The 18475-nt window shown below is 45.0% G+C and overlaps 1 protein-coding gene across 1 annotated transcript in view; it reads right to left on the reverse strand.

The window, feature by feature from the left end:
- LOC136872503 (probable G-protein coupled receptor CG31760) overlaps positions 1-18475 on the reverse strand; it is a 991355-nt gene that overhangs the window by 935181 nt on the left and 37699 nt on the right. The gene's annotated exons all lie outside the window — the stretch shown is intronic.

The following is an 18475-nucleotide window of genomic DNA, read 5'->3' on the forward strand; positions in this document are numbered from 1 at the left end:
AGCGTAATGCCACCTAACCTAACCTACACTCACCTCCGCATCCGAAGATGGAGATTCATGCTCCACGTGCATCTCCCCGTCACTAGACGAGGTGAAGCATGCCTTCAATTTCTTCGACGTAGTTTTGGGGTGGGGTTTCCTCTTACGAGGGGAGCGCGCAGGTCTTCTAGAAGGAAGACCCGCTGGCGTGGAATCAGGCCCTCCGGGTGGAGGGCGTGAAGCCCCATTCGTAGGAGAAGTGGAAGAACGCCTGCTAAGGTCGCTCTTCTTCCCCACAGTCGATTCTTGTTGAGACGGGCTGGGAGATGGTTTCCCAGCCCTGGTCGACGATGCCGCCTCCGCCGGCTTAGGCTCGGCTGTCGCCGACCTCGTGAGGGAAGGAGACGTTGTCTTCTTCCCTTTTTGTGCCGGCGTAGGTTTCCTAGCCGGCACAGGTATATTGGTGGTCGAAGGCCGGGACGGACCCACCTTCGAGCTAGGTCTCTTTGACTTGGGCGCAGCGATCTTCTGGGCAGGTGTTCCAGTTGAAAATGAGGAACCTGGCAGGGACTGTGCTATCAAGCTGAAGTCAAGTGTCTTGGCCGGTGCATTCAGAGAATTAAACTTACGACGCGCTTCCTGGTAGGAAAGACCATCCAGGGTCTTGATCTCCTGGATCTTCTTCTCGCTCAGATAGGTCGGACAATTCCGATCCCGAGGAGAATGAAGACCAGAGCAGTTAGTGCACTTGAACGGAGGTGTACACTCCTCCGCGCCGTGAGCTACTTTCCCACATGTACCACACACTGACGGATTCGAACAACGAGATACCATGTGTCCGAATCTCTGGCATTGATAGCATCGCATAGGAGGCGGGATGTACGGCCTCACATCGCAACGATAGGTTGTTACCTTGACTTTCTCTGGCAACACTGACAATTTGAAGGAGACTATGAACGCACCCGTGGCAACGTCTTCACCGTTGACTTTGCGTGTGATACGCCGGACGTGGGTCACGCCACGGTGCTTCATGTCTTCCATCAATTCATCGTCAGTGTTCAGGACGAGATCACGGTGGAAAATAACTCCACGAACCAGATTCAATGTTTTGTGCTCTTCCACTTTGACGGGGATGTCGCCAAAATGGTCGCACTTAAGCAATTGATCGGCCTGGAGCGCAGTGCTCGTCTTCAGAAGCAAACCACCATTGCGCATTTTCTTCAGGTCCGCAAGTTCGCCATATACACCTTCGATGTACTGAACCCTTGAACTTACCATTCCATCGTTGGTCGGCCACGGCTGCTACAGTAGAACAATTTAGAACTCTTAAATCTTGGGTCGTTGCGGGAATAAACTCGGTCACGATCTTAACCAAACGATGGGGTTCAGAAGAGAGCCTAACTACTTGAAATGAGGAGCAAAAATGTGCTTACTAACTTTTATTAAACTGAAAGAGCACGATAACATCGTTAATTTAATATGCATTCTCGCCACAAAAATATAAAAAAATTTAATTATTGATTTTTGAAAAGTTCCAAACACAGTCACATTACATAACGTCACTTCGTTTCTTCCAATGTCGAAGAGTTGCTTCGGAGAAGCTAATATGTTAGTGGACAGCGAAACTGAAAAACTGAAAAAGGGAAGACCTGAAAACCGGGCACCTATTATTCCAAACGAGAACTGAGAGTTAATCCACACGATCCGTGGAAAATCTGACTTTCAACAAGTAGAACGCCTGATTTTCTCTTAATTAAGGTTATCCACCAGTCAAATACCCTTCACGGATACGGAACATCCGCCGAATGGACCCTTAATCGAACCAAACTGACTATCAGTTGCTTTGGATAGGTTGCGAAATATTATGGGAAAGCATGGTGTTCACTACAAGTTAATGGCATCATTCACAATTGAAATAAAATTCCACCATGTATTTGTCATTCATGACACCCTTAAGTGATAAGGTAATCCCGATGCTAAACGTGCATCACCCCAAACAGCTGTTCGGAAGGAACCAACAACAGCATGATCCGGGAGGATCTTACGTTAAGTCGTTCTAAAGGAACAAAACTGCGAAATGCAGGAAACACTTACTAATCATGCATTTAGAAGAAATGCCAAACACTGAAGTTAATCAAAAAGTGAAAAGTCACTTGAAAATATTATTATTGAACCGATTTTCAGGTTAGAAATGGGTTTATTATGCTTAATAAATTTACCAGTCCACGCTAAAATTTACTACAATTTTAAGGAATTCTTTCCCTTGAAAAACAATGCTACCAGTACAGATCTCTCTATTTACTGTCTGTCCCAACACACTACTGGTAAAGTGATTACTTACTTACTCTAACTATGAATAAGAATGAAAATACGACAAGATTAAAAAATAAAATAAAATACTGGCTGACGAATCGAAACCGCATTCGCAACTCAAGTCTCATTCTAAAACACTGAGTGTCAATATGCACACTATCAACGAAAACGGACGTCAAGACGAGGAAACAATAAAGTCCGTAAAAATAAATTAACATCTCGAAGTCATACAGCTTAACACGCACGAAGAAACACAGTAAAAATATTTAATCTAGATCGGGTCGATGTCCCACACTTGGACAGCCCTCGTTTGTCAACAGCAGTCCCGTTATCTCAATGAGAGCTTCGCACAGACCCTCTACAATAAATCATATCGTACTGTAACCGCTACCTTCCTCCAGGCCACTTCACAAAAGAAACAAAAGGAAAAAATCTAAACTGAGACTTGAGTGTGTACAGCTACCATCCCAGACCTATCGTCGGGCTCACTTGGAATCTGTACACCCTAAACCTAATCATTATGTACATGATGCCTTCCAAATTCTATCGTCGGGCGTGACCTAGGACGTCTCATCATCAATGACTCCAAGAATAAACACGTGACGTCCTAAATCTATCGTCGGGCGTCAAAGTGGGTCGTACTACGCCTCCCTTAACATATCAGGCGAAATGCAATTCTCAAACAACTCTGATATTTAACACTAAATTTGGTCAGACAAATACCACACGACGGAACCAACGTCTCTATTATCAAATGCAAGTCGAAATACAGCAAGTGTCTACCTCTCGAAAAATACAGTAAGTGTCTACCTCATTATAATATGTGAACTCAAAAATAAATAGACGTGACGATCGATTCTCCACCTCGAACACCATCTCAGCCTGTGCACTGACGTGTTAGGGAAGCAAATGAAAATTCCCAACACACGTGTACCCTTTTAGTGGACGCCTTCAAAATAATAATCATCACCATCGCATTCGAAATTCTCAGATCGCCTATCATCAATTCCAACCATCTTATCCATGACCTCTCCAATGAACAAATTAAATATAACCCAACCGTGTGTCCAAAGTACTCTTTGATCCTGGAGATCGTTCATTCTCTTATCATCCATGCGGGCTTTACCTAACATAGATCACTGGATGTGTACTACCCAGCCTTTAACATTTTACAAGAGTCGTTTTTACTTGGAATCTTTCTATAAATTTCACAATGCTTCACATCATAGTCATCTCAAATTCGGATTGATTGCGGAAAACAATACAGCCTGCCTCACACAGCCTGTTCCTAAATACTTCCTCTACAAAAATACAGCTTGTCTCAACACTCTTTCTCCTCGCTTTCCAGCGGTATTACTTCCGTCTATCTCGTCTCCACATACATATCAATTCATCGCTCTCAATTCCTTTTCCTTCAAGATCCTTTTTCATACATCGATCCCCTGGTAAAAACGACAACCATTATTAAGCCCATCTCTTACTTTACTATTATTAAGACTCTCGAGCCTCAAGAATCCAAGAGCACACATCGACCTTTCGCAATTCAAGTATACACGATGTCTCAAAATTTCCTTCCCCTTAACGACTGTGACTCTAACAAATTTTATTGACATTATCTAAATATGCTTACGATCCTTGTAAAAATAACTGGTTAAATGTAATTTAACAGAGAGGAATTTCCTTATCCCGCGGTAAACATTATTATTATTATTATTATTATTATTATTATTATTATTATTATTATTATTGACCAACATTTCTGAATGCAACTGACACCTGAAATTACGATATTCGCCACGACAAATTTACACTTATAACGTTCACAAATCCGCACTTTGAATGATATCTCATCTCAACACAAAATTTTAAGCGTCGCATTTTACCGTTCTTGACATGAAATTTACACACTGAAATTTTCACACGCTGACCAAAATTTACAACGCCTTTCGCCTGATAATTACGAATATCACCCGACAATCATCTGGAAATTTTGTTTAGGACACACAGTAACTAACTAACTAACTACAACATAATATAAAATAGACAGACCTGCATATTGGTGACATTCTCAGCATTCTGATTACATCATCACCAGCAACCTCGTACTTAGCCACTCATTTTCACAGATAACATTTTCATTTTCTAAAACTCACTCATCCAAACACTAACCTTCACACACACGAGATTAAAATTACCATATAAATAATGCACTTTCTCCGTAACTTGCACCACGAACTTCCCTCGTTCTGCAGTCGAGTATAACTGTCTGATGCGTTTCCCAGAGTGGTTTCTCTCCCCGTTGTTTCAATAAGAACAGGTGTTCGGCCGATAAGGGAGTAGAACTATTTTGAATCGCTTCCCCCAGACCCTCTTCACTTACAAGAGTACACGAAATGATAAAAATAAAATCTGCTGTGTATTTTTCAACCAGCCTACACCTTCCCAGTTCGTCTGCAAACGTTCTGAACTTCTCCAATCACTTTTCTTCTTAACTAAGTATATGGACCTTAGCCACGAACATGTATTGAATTATTGTCGGTCAATCTGGCGCGAATTTCTAATGACGACGGGCACAAGCTCCCGCGGCTTCAAGTTCCAGATCGACACTGAAAAATCTACGGTGGGGGGGTTTCTTTTATAATTTCCGGAAGGACGCTATCCCCTCTATGAGGCTTGGTTGTGAAATCTGCCAAATTTGCTTCTAATAGACCAATTTTGATAAGACTTGTCCCAGAACTCCGGACAGACTTGCACTTATGTTCGATGTTAATTTTATAATTTTTCTACACTCACAACAGGAGAAATAAATTGTTTCTGCCCGTGCGTTTCGCGCGTTTTCTTCCTTCCATGACCTTGGCACGTGTAGCTAGTTCGCTGGTCTCACGCTACCATGTACTTGGGCTTAACTGCACTTAAAATTTTCCCTGGTGTCTCTACCTTCACAGAGGGTGTATGAATAATTTTGCTTATTTATTTCATTATTTACTATTTTATCAAAATCCCTCGTTGTGCAGAATTCCATGGATTAAAAGAATTGTCGGGCACTCGAGCTCCACCGAGGTGTCCCGGCAATCCACGAGCTCGCCGTAAGGAAGAACCTCCCCACGCAACATCGGGCTCTTGGGAGCGCAAAATGGCTGCCCTCAAACATACAGTAGTTTCTGAATACCAAATAAATATTTGAGAAAAATAAAAAAATTTCTCACCGTAGAATTATGGGTTCAGTACCTACTGAATAGGATGGATTTAACCAGCTGGAAGTCCTGCCCATCGGTTCTGGTAGCAACCAGGAACCTAGGGAAGCTGGATCCCAAATTTAATCGCTGCGCCTGTTCCCAAGGGGTTGCCTCCCTTAGAGAATCCAAAGTTAAAGACTTGGGTAGCGAACTACCCGAGGTTGCTGGCGGAAGTTGTTTCGACGCCATACCCGAAATCATCCTCCCCGAATGCCACCCACTCCGATCAGGGGTCTCTGTAGCCGAACCAAGCAGCCAAGGCAATACCCACCTGGTCATAGCAGGTATTGCCCGGGGTCCGATGTTGAACGATGCCTAATACGTGATGACTGTGGCAATGAGCACTAGGACTCCCTTCCTCCAGTCACCCGCAATAGCATGTACCCCATAGCGTGTACAGAGCACTAAATATAGAAAAAATAAATAAAAATAATTAATAATAATATGTCCTTCTGGCATTCGGCTGTGCGGGGACCTGCGTTGTCAGGCGGATACCACTGCCCGGGTACATGACACTCCCACCCGCCGCGTCCTGGGTGGTTGCTGGCACGGGCTTTTGAGCGTAGTCGCACACATAGGAGCTCCATCGCCGAGCAGCACGCGAATCAAAATTTTGATTGGTCTACATCTGACCCTCGGAAAAATAATAAAAAATAAAGAGGGGACCATGGCCACATAACCCTTTAAGTCGCCTTCTACGACAGGCAGGGATTACCTATGGATGTATTCAGCCTCTCCCATCCACAGGAGGTCCAACACATTATACCAAACCACAATCCATGTAAGCGCCAAGGTCGCCCCTTTTCGTCGCCTCTTACGACAGGCAGGGGATACCGTGGGTGTATTCTACATGTGCGTCCCCCACCCGCAGGGGGTAGTGTGTTTGGTCCGCGAGAGGTATTTTATTTCCCTCAAGTCCGCCGGCAACCCTATTAGGACCCCCCTATCCGCCACCTGGGACGCGCCACGTGGGAGTATCACCTCTCCCCCTGCTACGCCATCGTAGTAGGTTCGTGGACAATGGGACGAACCTGTGGCCCAAAGCCCAGACGCTAGCAGACCTGAGCCGACCCGGCAGTGACAAGAAGGACTGATCCCCATAATAACAGAAAATTGCAAGGAAAAGGTTATGATTGCATGACACCTATTCCTAACTAACACAACCTCTGGACTTTATCCAGCCCACATCCTTGCATGTGCTATCACAAGATGTCAGGTTTTACATGTAGGCTCTCTCTTCTTTCTGCCTATGTAATTTTTCCCTGACCCTTCAATACCATACTTCAACACCATATACCTAACACAAACTCTTGCCGTGGTAGCGAGTCTGACTCGGAAACCGGCAGATACTCCTTGTATCACTTCCCACTCCTCCCTGCTATCTCTTTCTTCTTCTTCTTAGAAATAATAGCATGTCGGAGGCCATGTAGATTGAGTCGATGGTCACGCGGGGGGAGCGGGCTTCTGGGTCCCTCTCGATAAAAAAAAAAAGAACGGGACCTTAGGACCGTACAACCTTACGACCTTACAACCTAACTACGGATACTCCATCACTACTACTTCTACTGTGAACATCTACTTTGAACGACGTGATGTGATTTTTGAAACAGTGTGTGGTCGCTCTGCGACATAGTTATTTTTGTACAATGTGTTGTCGCTTCGGTTATGTTATCGGATCTGCGTGAGACGAAACAAGTTTATGGCTTGTGTTATTTTCAGTAAATATTGTGGACGAAGAACTATGTTTAGTTCAAGTCTACGGAATTTGGTACAAGTCTGTACCGTATAAATAGTATAGCTCATTTGGACTGAGATTCCTACTAATATGGAAAAATTCATATCTCTGAATTTTCTCCTCTTACGATCAACGCTGATCAGTTTTTACAAGTATAGGGCCAATGTCGAATTTAAAGACTAGGCATGTAGGGAGTGCTAGTCCAGATAGCCCGTACCATGTCAGAGAAGGAAGGAAGGATGTCCATGGAGCAAATTCAACATCGAGAAGAAGAGAACGAGTAACCACGGAAACCAGATGACTTCAACGGAAGCTGCAATTGGTGAGTTTCAATTAGATAAAGCAAGCAATAAGTAAATGCAGTAAATTATAAATTCCTCCACGCTTTAAGGAAACTTTTCCGATTCATCTCATTTTTTTTGTATAATAAATTCATTTGTATTTTATATTGCGTTAATTTTCTTTCTCAAGCGATACTTAATGGTTAATTATTTAAAATCCTACCCCTGTGATTTATGTATACGTCTTTATGCAAGTAAATATGTATTTGGTTTACAGTTTTACTGTAACCATGGCGCCCAAACATTACATAGAGAAATGGGGAACCATGGAATGTTAATTGTTTCTATTTGCGTGGCAGTTTGCGGGCAAGCCACAAATAGTTTATTTAATATTCATGTGTCCCAAGATAATAACTATTATCTCCCCAAGTGTTTTTCCTGAGGAGGGAACAGTTACAATGTAGCAAATAATTATGAACGAAGGACAAACCTAGAAATATAGAATCCCATCGGATGAATGAAAGTAATTCAAAGGGAAAATGTCCAATTCAAACCTTATTAATACTGATCTGTGAGATCACTTGCTTTACCACTTTTCTACTTACATTTTCTTTCTGGATTTTTTTTTTACGATTTGCTTTACATCGCACCGACACAGGCAGGTTTTATGGCGACGATGGGATAGGAAAGGCCTAGGAGTGGTAAAGAAGCGGCCGTGGCTTTAATTACGGTACAGTCCCGGCATTTAACTGGTGTGAAAATGGGAAACTATAGAAAACCATCTTCAGGGCTGCCGACAGTGGGGCTCGAACCCACTATCTCCGGGATGCAAGCTCACAGCAGCGCGTCCCTAACCGCACGGCCAAATCGCTCGGTATTCTTATTTTACGGAGCAGGAGAAGGGGATAATCAGACCAACTTAACATTAATAAAAAACTTGATTGGGTGTGCGGTTCCCCACCCTCGAAGAAGGTAGAGGCAAATGTAATTTAATTGAACACGACCATTGATAAGGTGGGCAGGCCCCGCGGTGTAGGAGGAACGGCCTGCCTCTTATACGGAGGTCCCTGGTTCGATCCCCGGAGAGTTAAGGGATTTTTTACCTGGATCTGAGGGCTGGCTCGAGGTCCACTCAGCCTACCTGGTTACAATTGAGGATCTGACGATGAAATAGCGGACCTCGAAAATAACTAGACTTGACCAATTGGTATCAGATAGGAAGGATGAAACATAGAATCCTTGGTACCTACATGACGATCCCCAGATTTGGGAAGTTACTGATTAAAAGTAATCGGATTACTTGTAACGATGACATAGAAATCTTTATTTTTAATCCTTACTTTTTACAGTTCGACTCATTGGCTGAATGGTCAGCGTTGAAGCCCTCGGTTAAGAGGGTCTCGGGTTCGATTCCCGGCCTGGTCTGAGATTTTAATTGCGTCTGATTAATTCTTCTAGCCCGGGGACTAGGTGTTTGTGTGTGTCCCAACACTTTCCCCTTGATAATCAGACAACACACTACACTACCAACCACCACAGAAACACGCAATATAGGGTCCATACAGTCCATATAGGGTTTGAGTTAGGACGAGCATCCGGCCGTAAAACATGGTCAAATCCACATGTATGACACAGTTCGCACCAGAGACCTCAGTGATGTGGAAAAAGCGGAGGAAGGGGAAGAAGAATCGTTACTTTTCACAAAAAGTAATCTTCACATTCTAGTAATTAATATACATCATACGGAAGCATAAACGGGCAATAATAAATGATGATGATGATGATGATGATGATAGCGTTCAACTCTATTAAAGCAGAACCAGTAGCATCACTAGTGGCGATGAGCTACTTTCTCACCTCTCTAGTATTCAAAAGACAATATACTTATCGTAATAATTTTCTTAAAATTAAACACAGCTTTTTTTTGCTATTTGTTTTACATCGCACCGACACAGATAGGTTTTATGGCGGCGATGGGACAGGAAAGGCCTAGGAATGGGGAGGAAGCGGCCGTGGTCTTCTTTAAGGTACAGGCCCAGCATTTGCCTGGTGTGAAAATGGAAACCACGGAAAACCATTTTCAGAGCTGCCGACAGTGGGGTTTGAACCCACTATCTCCCAGCTGCGCGCTCCTAACCGCACGGCTAACTCTCCCGGTAAACATAGCTTTGCTTTCGAGTTCCCTTTTAGGGCGTCTCTACACTTAATTCAAAGATTTGCTTTCCCCCAAAGAGGTCAGAGATTTTTATATTGAGAATGCCTATTACACTCGAAATCGGTTATAATGACTCCGAAGGGAGCGCCAATCATTGGTCAGTTTTAGGCTGCACACTTACATGGTTAATTAATATAATATTGAGAAAGCTACCAAAAAGTAACCGAAATAAGTACTGTATTTACAGCAAAGTACTTGTGGAGTGGGGCTGAGAGGAATTTCATTGGCTTTAACTTGAAAAACAGGTGCAATGGTCAGTGTATTATTGCTCTTTGCTGCTTAAGCGATATACGTAAGGTTCCTTCACTTTCTTTGGGCTCCGATGATCTGGCCCATTGAATTTTTTTAAATATTAGAAAAGAGACTGTATTTTCTCTCTGTTCTTCCAAATTGTAGAAATTGTTCAGTGACATACAATTCTTTCGCGATATTGACGTTTGTTTCCCCATTTTCCAATCGCGAAATTATGTGCGACATTTTCCCAATATTAAACACTTTCATTATCTTTTATTTTGCAACACCTTCACAGCGATGCTTGCATTGACTATTTAACAGTCGGATTGATCTGAAGTCTGCAATAAATAAGCGTTACCTTGTTGTCAGCAATTCCCAAATACGTAACAGAAAAACATTATTGGACGTTAATAGCCGATACATTTCTCCGAAAATGTTATTAGATTTTTTTTTTTTGCTAGTTGTTTTACGTCGCACCGACACAGATAGGTCTTACGGCGACGACGGGACAGGAAAGGGCTAGGAGTGGGAAGGAAGCGGCCGTGGCCTTAATTAAGGTACAGCCCCAGCATTTGCCTGGTGTGAAAATGGGAAACCACGGAAAACCATTTTCAGGGCTGCCGACAGTGGGGTTCGAACCTACTATCTCCCGAATACTGGATACTGGCCGCACTTAAGCGACTGCAGCTATCGAGCTCGGTAAATGTTATTAGAAACGTCCTTTTATACATATGTCGTAATAAGCGACGTCATACTATGCGATATTTAAATACAGTGTTTATATAGAATTCAGACGGGACCATTAGATGTCGCTGTTATATCCAATATATTGTTACAGCGATGTCGTAATATACGGTTTGGACTGTATTTTATTTGTAAAATAAATGACAAATTTGAAATAATAAAACTCATTAGCTAAAATACAAATGATGGAAAAGCTAATTTCGCAAATTCTGAGATATCATGTTAAGTCTCACCTAGTAATGGTAGCCACTTATGGCCTCTATGCCCAAAAAACCAACATATAAAGATGATGATGACGATGATTGTTATTTAAAGGGGCCGAACATCTAGGTCATCGGTCGCTAATGGTATAAGGTAGAAGGAAACGTAACGATAATTCAAATTTTAACAAGTATCCACGGACTAGAATTTAAAACAAACGCTGATGAAAAATGATTATGAATTTAAAATAATGAGTGGATATCTTTCGAAATGCCTTATTTTATGATACAATTAGAGAGAACATATTTTGAGGTAGAATAAGGCATTGCCTTGAAGTGCAATCATATATATATATATATCATTCAAGATGAAAGTTGTAAAACACATAAAAATACAAAAAACAGAGTCAAGAGAAAAGTATGTAGTTAACAATAAAATTAAAATTAGAAAACGCGTAGAAAGTACACTTCTATACACGATGAAACAGGCCACTATCCCTCATAGAATGGATGACGAGGCTTGTTGATTGCTTGTCACCTCGTAGGATGAGGCAGATGGTATTCGGAAGTTTTAGACTACGGTGCAAATCGGCCAGGTCCACGCACTCTGTAACGATGTGTACCATGGTAATATTATCGCCCTAAGAGAACACCGGACACGGTTCTACTTTCAGTACATAAGAGTGCGTTACTATAACGTGGCCGATCCGAAGACGACATAATACCACTCATTCTCTCCGAGAAGCCAGAAGGGAAGTCTTTCATACCTTCATAGTTCCTTTTATCGCTCTCAGCTGATTTGGGAGATGGAGTGCCCTGCCACTCCATCTCCCAATAGGACAAAGCCTAACGACTCAGCTGAGAGTGAATATCACTGGCTGGATCATTATGAGGGAACGGGGACAATGCGACCACCTCCTCGGAAGCCCTATCACACCTAACATGAAGCAGCATATTTTCCTTTCAATCTTTCATATCATTCCAGCCTCATGCAAAGCATAAAGTCAGTGATCTCCTTACGACTAACATACTGTGATGTAATTGTAAATATAATTGTAATTTTACTCATTACTTGTTGGAAAAATTAATCTGTAATTGACCAAAATATTTCTCAGTTAACATTAATCAAATGTAACAAAGGCTTTTAAGTCTGTCAAACACACAGCAAATACAATCTAAATTAAAACACTATAAACACATCTGTAAAATACACACTAACATATGTTAGTGTATGTATGTATGTATGTTAGTGTGTATTTTACAGATATGTTTATAGTGTTTTAATTTACATTGTATTTGCTGTGTGTTTGACAGACGTAAAAGCCTGTGTTACATTTAACTAAGTCAACACTGGAAAACATGGCTTCGATGATGATGATGATGCTTGTTGTTTAAAGGGGCCTAACATCGAAGGTCATCGGCCCCTAATGGAATGAGATAAACGACATGAGAGATGATGTTAAAATTTTAAAAAACATATCCACTGACTAGAGTTTTAAAAAAAAATGATGGAGAAAAATGAGGGTGAGATTAAAACAATCAGTGGATCTAATACGCAATGCCTTATTTTCGAATAAATTAAGAGAATCTACAGGAAACCAAAAGAATAAGGCATTGCCTGGTAGTACATAATTTACGAGAGACGTTAAAATAACACATTAAAATACGCAACACAAACTAAAATTAAGTCAATAGGATAACAGCGAAAGTGACACAAAACACACAAGGACAAAGGACAGCATCACACACGAGAAAACAGTCCACTATCCCTCATAAAGCGGACGACGAGGTCTGCTGACTGCTCGTCATCACGCAAGATAAGGGAGATAGTACTCGGAAGGTTAAGACTACGGCGCAGATCGACCAGGTCCACACACTCCGTAAGGATGTGTACCACGGTAAGATGGTCGCCGCAGGTACACACCGGAGGGGGTTCTCCTTTCAAAAGATGCAAGTGAGTCAAGATACCATGGCCGATCCGAAGACGACATAATACCACGGCTTCCCTCCGCGAAGCCCGAAGGGAAGTCCTCCATACCTTCGTTGTTCCTTTTATCGCTCTCAGCTTATTGGGAAGTGGAATGGCCTGCCACTCCATCTCCCAATGGGACATAACAAGATGTCGCAGCTGGGAGCGAATATCACTTACTGGAACCTGGAAAGGCAACGGGGGCAGTGTAACTGCCTCCTTGGCAGCCTGATCTACTAACTCGTTTCCCTCTATGCCCATGTGGCTTGGGAGCCACAGAAACGTGATTCTGGTGCCAGCATCCCAACACCCGGCCAGCAGGTCCTGGATTAGCTGCACCAGAGGGTGCCGAGGGAAACAGGTATCTATAGACTGGAGCGAACTCAAGGAGTCGGTACACAGAAGAAAGTGTCGGCGCTCATTGTACAGTGCGTACCGCAGAGCTTCATAGATAGCATAGAGCTCTGCTGTGTACACACTACAGGTTGCCGGAAGAGCAAAAAGGAACCTATCATTGTTAACAACGAACGCACAGCCCACCTTCGTATCTGTCCTTGAACCATCCGTGTAGACGACGACTGAACCTGGATAGCGGCCAACAACGGACAGGAAGAGCCTCCGATAAATCGAAGGGTCCGTGTTTTCCTTTGGGCCAGTGTGCAGATCCAGGATTACTTCAGGTCGTCGTACGACCCACGGAGGTACCCCACTTGGTTGTCTGACAAGGCAAGGAACGGAAGGTACGTCAAACAATTCGGAAATGCTATCCAAGCGTATCCCAACCGGCCGCGTCGCTCGAGGACGAGCAGCGTACAGCAAACGGTTGGCATTGTTGAACACGCAAGGATAGCTTGGATGAAGTGGCATCTGTCGCAAATTTGCAGCATATGTAAGTAGAAGTTGCTGGCGCCTCAGGTGTAAAGGCGGCATACCAGACTCAGCGAGCAGGCTAGCGATGGGGCTTGTACGAAAAGCTCCCGTCGCCAACCTAACCCCGCTGTGGTGGATACTGTTCAGCTTCGCAAGAACGCTTGGTCTTGCGGAGCCATATGCTGCACTGCCGTAGTCTAACCGGGATAAAATGTGTGCCCGATAGAATCGCAGGAGCACCGTGCGGTCAGCCCCCCAAGAAGTGCTGCTAAGAAACTTAAGGATATTAAGCTTCCTAGTGCATCGCACTTTTAACTGCCGCACGTGTGGCTCCCACGATAATTTACTGTCAAAAAGGAGCCCAAGAAATCGGTAAGTGTCAACAACTGGAAGAACGACGTTGTCTAAATAAAGCTCAGGATGGGGGTGAAGAGTACGTTGACGACAAAAGTGGACAACGGAGGTCTTTGCGGCAGAAAACCGAAAGCCATGTTCTAAGGTCCACTGCTCCACCCTCCTAATAGCGTGTTGTAATTGTCGCTCTGCGACTGCCATATTACGCGAGCTATAGTGCAGAGCAAAATCGTCCACATATAGCGACGGTATAACTGCTGGACCAGCAGCAGCAACAATACCGTTGATGGCAATTGCGAACAGAGTGACACTAAGGACCGATCCCTGTGGGACTCCATTTTCTTGAACGTGGTATTGCGAATATGTCCTCCCTACTCGGACACGGAATAGACGGAGGGACAAAAAATTCGCAATAAATACCGGCAAGTTACCTCGGAATCTCCATTGATGCAGGGCTGAAAGGATACCATATCGCCATGTGGTGTCATAAGCCTTCTCTAAGTCAAAGAAAACAGCCACCAAGTGCTGTTTGCGGAGAAACGCATCCTGGATAGAGCTTTCCAGCCGTACCAAGTGGTCAGTGGTGGATCGAGCGGCTCGAAATCCACATTGGTACTCGGACAAGAGTCCTTGTTTCTCCAGACACCACACAAGCCGGCGATTAACCATCCTCTCAAACAGCTTACACAGGCAGTTTGTAAGGCAAATCGGTCGGTAACTTCCTGCATACTTAGGATCTTTGTCAGGCTTGAGGACAGGAATAACTATGCCCTCTCGCCACTGAGACGGAAAATCACCCTCCATCCAGATTCGGTTGAACACACGAAGGAGATATAGTAAACTATCATCACTAAGGTGTTTCAACATCTGGTTATGGATGTTGTCCGGTCCAGGAGACGTGTCCTTGCAAAGCGCTAGGGCGCTGCGGAGTTCCCACTCCGTAAAGGGCACGTTGTAGTCCTCTGAAGCTTGAGAGGCAAAACTAAGGTGAGAACGTTCCGCCTCCCGCTTCAGAGCGAGGAAATCAGGATGGTAATTCCCGGAGCCAGATACATCCGCGAAATGACTAGCGAGGTGGTCAGCAATCAGGAGGGGTTCAGTGACGATATTGCCTGCAATGGAAATTCCCGGTACAGAAGATGATCCTTGGATACCCGAAATACGTCGAAGCTTAGTCCACACCTGAGATGATGGAGTATGTGACGTCATAGACGACACATATCTCTCCCATGAAGCCTTCTTACTTTGGCGAATAAGAACTCGCGCCTTAGCGCGGAGTTTCTTAAATGTTACCAAGTTGGCCGCAGTGGGCTGTCTACGGTAATGTTTGTGAGCGCGACGGCGTTCTTTGATAGCTGCTGCGATGTCTTCGTTCCACCAAGGAACGAGCTTTCGGCGAGGAGTCCCCGAGTAGAACGGAATGGACTCCTCAGCAGCAGCAAGAATAACCTGGGTGATGTAAGTTATTTCCTCGCCTACGGTCCGCCTGATTTTGTCGTTAAAGACAGCTAGTGATGTGTACTTTGGCCAATCAGCATGTTTAAAAATCCATCGAGGGGGAGCCTCGACGGATTTGTGGTTCAGCAAAGTAAGAATTATGGGAAAATGGTCACTGTCACAAAGATCGTGATGTGTGTTCCACCGAAACAGCGGAACCAACGTTCGGCTGCACAGACTTACGTCTATGCGAGAATAAGTGCCGTAACGTATACTGAAGTGTGTTGGTTCCCCTGTGTTCAAAATACATAAATCCAGCTCTGTTACTAATGTTTCCAGCTCTCTTCCCCGGGGGCAAGGTGACTCAGAGCCCCAGATGGGGTGATGGGCGTTGAAATCGCCCAACATGAGGAAGGGAGGTGGAAGCTGATCTAGAAGATCAGTGACATCATTGATGTTAAGAGCCTCACCTGGTGGAAAATAAACATTACACACTGTAGTTATGACAGGCAGCGGTACGCGAACAGCTACTGCCTCCAGCGGGGTTCGTAGTGGAACCTCCTCGCTGTAGGTATCAGAACGGACAAAAATGCCAACGCCACCGGAAGCCCGGTGAGCATAATGTCGTTCTGTCGAGTATAGTCGAAAATTTCTCAGTACCGTATGATGACCAGGTCGGAAATTTGTTTCCTGGATACAGACTATACTCGCCGAATACTCGCTAATGAGCTGGCGCAACTCGGCAAGATGCCTATCATAACCGTTACAATTCCATTGTAACAGTGCCATAATGTAAGTGTGGACTATTGTGGTTTAGGTTAGGAGCAGCGTAATGCCACCTAACCTAACCTACACTCACCTCCCCATCCGAGGATGGAGATTCATGCTCCACGTGCATCTCCCCGTCACTAGACGAGGTGAAGCATGCCTTCAATTTCTTCGACGTTGTTTTGGGGTGGGGTTTCCTCTTACGAGTGGAGCGCGCAGGTCTTCTAGGAGGAAGACCCGCTGGCGTGGAATCAGGCCCTCCGGGTGGAGGGCGTGAAGCCCCATTCGTAGGAGAAGTGGAAGAACGCCTGCTAAGGTCGCTCTTCTTCCCCACAGTCGATTCTTGTTGAGACGGGCTGGGAGGTGGTTTCCCAGCCCTGGTCGACGATGCCGCCTCCGCCGGCTTGGGCTCGGCTGTCGCCGACCGCGTGAGGGAAGGAGACGTTGTCTTCTTCCCCTGTTGTGCCGGCGTAGGTTTCCTAGCCGGCACAGGTATGTTGGTGGTCGAAGGCCGGGACGGACCCACCTTCGAGCTGGTTCTCTTTGGCTTGGGCGCAGCGAACTTCTGGGCAGGTGTTCCAGTTGAAAATGAGGAACCTGGCAGGGACTGTGCTATCAAGCTGAAGTCAAGTGTCTTGGCCGGTGCATTCAGAGAATTAAACTTACGGCGCGCTTCCTGGTAGGAAAGACCATCCAGGGTCTTGATCTCCTGGATCTTCTTCTCGCTCAGATAGGTCGGACAATTCCGATCCCGAGGAGAATGAAGACCAGAGCAGTTAGTGCACTTGAACGGAGGTGTACACTCCTCCGCGCCGTGAGCTACTTTCCCACATGTACCACACACTGACGGATTCGAACAACGAGATACCATGTGTCCGAATCTCTGGCATTGATAGCATCGCATAGGAGGCGGGATGTACGGCCTCACATCGCAACGATAGGTTGTTACCTTGACTTTCTCGGGCAACACTGACAATTTGAAGGAGACTATGAACGCACCCGTGGCAACGTCTTCACCGTTGACTTTGCGTGTGATACGCCGGACGTGGGTCACGCCACGGTGCTTCATGTCTTCCATCAATTCATCGTCAGTGTTCAGGACGAGATCACGGTGGAAAATAACTCCACGAACCAGATTCAATGTTTTGTGCTCTTCCACTTTGACGGGGATGTCGCCAAAATGGTCACACTTAAGCAATTGATCGGCCTGGAGCGCAGTGCTCGTCTTCAGTAGCAAACCACCGTTGCGCATTTTCTTCAGGTCCGCAAGTTCGCCATATACACCTTCGATGTATCTACTGAATAGAATGGATTTAACCAGCTTGAAGTCCTGCCCATCGGTTCTGGTAGCAACCAGGAACCTAGGGAAGCTGGATCCCAAATTCAATCGCTGCGCCTGTTCCCAAGGGGTTGCCCCCCTTAGAGAATCCAAAGTTAAAGACTTGGGTAGCGAACTACCCGAGGTTGCTGGCGGAAGTTGTTTCGACGCCATCCCGAAAGTATCCTCCCCGAATGCCACCCACTCCGATCAGGGGTCTCTGTAGCCGAACCAAGCAGCCAAGGCAATACCCACCTGGTCATAGCAGGTATTGCCCGGGGTCCGATGTTGAACGATGCCTAATACGGGATGACTGAGGCAACGAGCACTAGGACTCCGTTCCTCCAGTCACCCGCAATAGCATGTACCCCATAGCGTATACAGAGCACTAAATATAGAAAAAATAAATAAAAATAATTAATAATAATATGTCCTTCTGGCATTCGGCTGTGCGGGGACCTGCGTTGTCAGGCGGATACCACTGCCCGGGTACATGATACTCCCACCCGTCGCGTCCTGGGTGCTTGCTGGCACGGGCTTTCGAGCGTAGTCGCACACATAGGAGCTCCATCGCCGGGCAGCACGCACATCAAATTTTGAATGGTCTACATCTGACCCTCAGAAAAATAATAAAAAATAAAGAGGGGACCATGGCCACATGACCCTTTAAGTCGCCTTCTACGACAGGCAGGGATTACCTATGGATGTATTCAGCCTCTCCCATCCACAGGAGGTCCATCACATTATACCAACCGCAATCCATGTCCGCGCCAAGGTCGCCCCTTTTTGTCGCCTCTTACGACAGGCAGGGGATACCGCGGG

Source organism: Anabrus simplex, chromosome 4 (genome assembly GCF_040414725.1).
Source record: "Anabrus simplex isolate iqAnaSimp1 chromosome 4, ASM4041472v1, whole genome shotgun sequence".
Classification (NCBI taxonomy): domain Eukaryota; kingdom Metazoa; phylum Arthropoda; class Insecta; order Orthoptera; family Tettigoniidae; genus Anabrus; species Anabrus simplex.